Consider the following 3,835-nt stretch of genomic DNA (forward strand, 5'->3'; position numbering starts at 1 on the left):
AAGCATCCATTCCTTTTCTTATAGAGCTAGATACACTAACTATAGCCATAATAACAAGATTGTTACATGTGCATATCATCTGCTCTCTAAATTTTTCTTTATAATAGAACCCACAAACTCTAACTGGCCACACAGTCATTTGAGATAAAGACTGCATTTTCCAACCTTTCTTGTATAGTATGGTAATGTCTAACTTTTGGTCAATGAGTTGTAGACACAGTTCCAGGTATGAATTATAGAAATTGTCCTTTAAGGGAGATAGATATGTCATTTCTCCACATTTTATTTTCTATTTGCTGGAATTTGGGTAAGGTAGCTGAAACAGGGACATCTTAGACACCATGGTAAAGTTATATTCTGAGGATGAGAGAGTAGCATGATCGTAAAAGGCTAGATAGCAAGCAACTTTGTAGAATCACAATGGACTTTTGCTCTACCTCGTTCAGGTCTAAATGGCCCTACTCTGAAAATCATCTTTCAAAGATCAAATATTCCTGGGAAGTTAAAAGACTTTTGATTCTAGAAGCCTACAACTGAGCTTCAATAGTGAAGTCACTTGCATAGCAGCTTCCCAACTGTTGTAGCTGGAATGTTGATCTCCACAGTTATTAGAATGCCCAGGAAGGTCCTGGGTCATCCAGAACTATCAAGCTTGTTGTCTTCCATTTATCCCAAGATGCTTCCAAGATACAGTATTATTTTCTCTGTGCCTCATGATTCAACCCATTTACAATACAAAAATCTCTGTAAGGCTGTCATCCAGAACTATCAAGCTTGTTGTCTTCCATTTATCCCAAGATGCTTCCAAGATACAGTATTATTTTCTCTGTGCCTCATATTCTGAAAACCTTTGGAAAACTTTATATATACACTTTTATAAACCATTTATTTCAACCACTCCCATTTGTAAAATGAAATCATTTATTCCCAGTGGCCTAAGAAGTTGCCAAAGTCACACACACTTTTTAGAGAAAATCAGTTAGAATACAAGATCTCCTGTTTTCAAGTTTCTTACCATACAGTGTTACTCTCCTTCAGAAAATGGTGTATGTTTTGATCACAAAGATTTAGCACATTTCAGAATAAATATTAATTTTCAAATTACTACATGAGAAACATGCCAGGAAAGTGGCCTAATAGAAATAATTTGAATGGTGGGTTATGCAAATTATGGCATGTGATGAAAGCCATATGAAAGAAGAAAGAGGCCAAAATTAGTTTGACAAATTACCAAGATTATTTTTTATGACTAGCAATAAACTATGATACATCCATAAAATGGAATAATATGCAGCTATTGAAATGAATGGAGTGAATCTCTATATAATGAAACATACAAAAACATATACTAAGAAAGATGATTAAGTGAAAAAGATAAAGTTGCAGAAAAAAACTATATAATGCAGATTTATAATCACCTATCTGCAATTCTGAAATACATAGAGCTCTGGATTTTTTTTTTTTTTCATTTTGTATTTGGTGACAAAAATTAACAGGTTTTAAACTTTTTTGACAGCAAATCTTGACATAAACTGACATGGGGTGATTGGTACTCCTTATTTATTTTAATTATTACAAATGTATACATGGTTTGATGAAGAAATATTATTGTAATGCATAATAACATTCCATACTGCTATTTTATCAGATATGGTGTTTCATTACCTTACCCTTCTGAAACCTGAATAACTTGACTCCAGAAATATATTTGGCCCCAAGTTTCAGAAAAACATTTAGCAATCAATTAACAGTGAATGTTTTCAATAATTTAGGATTACTCGAAATGCCTATTTTTAATAGAGGATTTTTCTGCAATATCTGCTGTAATCAGCCTGTATTACTTATGTAATCAGGCCAAACATCACAGAGGTTTGAAAATCAAAGAGAATGAAAGTTTCTAATCATGTATTCATTCTCAGAAAACAACCAGCATTGGACAGTAAGCTCAACTTTTTTTTCCCCCTCAGGGCACTATAATTTTATATACCTCAGTTATTCTCAAAATATATTACTGTAGTATTAGGCTCTATATTCCAAGCTCTAGAACTGAATAGTCCTGGTTTGGAATTCTTGCTATGCCACTTACTAAATTATATATGAAAGAGTCAAGTTATGCTCATAAAGCATATTCTTTTCTTTCTTTTTTTCCTTGTTCAACATTTATTAATTTATTTTATTTTACACTTGAAACATAATTGATTATACATATTTACATATTTATAGGGTGCAAAGTTGACTATCAGTATTTGTATAGAATATGTGATGATCAGATCGCTATTACTAGCATGTTCATCATTACAAACTGTATTTTTGTTTAGAAAAAGGGGAAAAAGGCAATACCTATCTCATAGTATAATTGTGAGAATGAAATGATCTGGTGAGTATAACTCAGCCTAATTTATAGCAGTTATTAAAACCCTTGGTAGATGTTGTAATCATTATCATCACATATTTCTGAAGATATCCTTTCGGAATTGAAACTGTTTTATCTGCCACCACCTCTGATACCTGAACCATATCTTCTTCCTGTTGCACATTCCTGGATATCATCCCCACCCCTACACCTAGGATGTGTCTTTTTGGGAGTTGGAGATGTAAGAAGGTGGGACAAATGAAAGTTGGGATCAAGTCCCAGTTGATTTTGTCTCTTCGATTTTTCTCAACAGATCACTTTATCTTTGATTTTTAATCCTAATGGGAAATGTTAGATTTTTCCCCATTTGTGGGGAAAATAGGGTAGTTTAGTCAGGCTTCCTTGGCTCAGGTCTGGTTGGGGGTCATGCAGCACATTTCCTGTAAACAAGTTGTGTGTGGGTGGAGTTAGTGCACATGTGCACCAATGTATCTTTTTAGTTTTCTTGCTATTGCCTGTTCTTCAGTTTGTCAAGCAGGCTGGCCAGCAGAGAGCTCATGTCTAAAAATAGAGCATGTTTACTCTGCTGGCAGATGCTCAGTTTTTCTTTGGACTTTGCCAGTAGCAGTTCAGTATCTGAGTTTCTCTATGCACTGCTTAGCTCTCAGGTGTGTATGTGCTGAATAAAGATTGTTCCTACTTCAACCAAGGTTCCAAGGACCTTTTTGCAGGCTACCTAGCTCATAGACCTGCATGTGAAGGGTTTGTGAATGGGCTCAAGGGGTCTGTGAGCTCCAGACCCTAGCCCTAACTCTACAATTGGCATCATCAGCAGAATTACACCACAATTGGCATAGTCGGTGCAGGATTCTGAGCAGGTACAGGAGCCATGAAGCCTTGGAAGAAGGAGGAAATGTGGCTACTTCTGAAGATGCTGTGCCCCGTGGCCACTCTCCTGTTGGCTGAGATCTGGTTGCTGCTCACTGTAATGCAAGGCAGCATAGACCAGGCACTGAAGCAGAAAGCCGCATGGGAGGGGAATGAAATGTGGCTGTCTTTGAGCATGTGGTGCCCAGTGGCCACTTTTCTGCTGACCGGAGCCTAGCTGTTGCTCACTCTGCTGTAAACTGATTGAGAGCAGAAGAAAGCAGAGTTATTGGAAGCATGGACAATTATCCTAGAGGATGATGTGCAGCGACTGGAAGATATAAAGCAGAAAGCAGAGTTGTGGGAAGCACGGATGAATGTCCTGGAAGATGACATGCAGCGACTGGCCACTCCAGCTTCTCACACCAGGGAAGATGACGAACCCAGTGGTGAGTTTGGGGAGATCATGCATTCCCGGGCACAACCTGCTGTGCACCAGAAAGTGAAATGCGAGCAGCCTATGGGACCAGGTGGACAACCAGTGGGCAATCCACAGGTGATCCTATGGATTTACCACCTATGTCCCATATGCCCAGGTTGAGTTACTTGACTTGG

This window comes from Galeopterus variegatus, unplaced genomic scaffold (assembly GCF_000696425.1).
Source record: "Galeopterus variegatus unplaced genomic scaffold, G_variegatus-3.0.2 Scaffold2931, whole genome shotgun sequence".
Classification (NCBI taxonomy): Eukaryota; Metazoa; Chordata; class Mammalia; order Dermoptera; family Cynocephalidae; genus Galeopterus; species Galeopterus variegatus.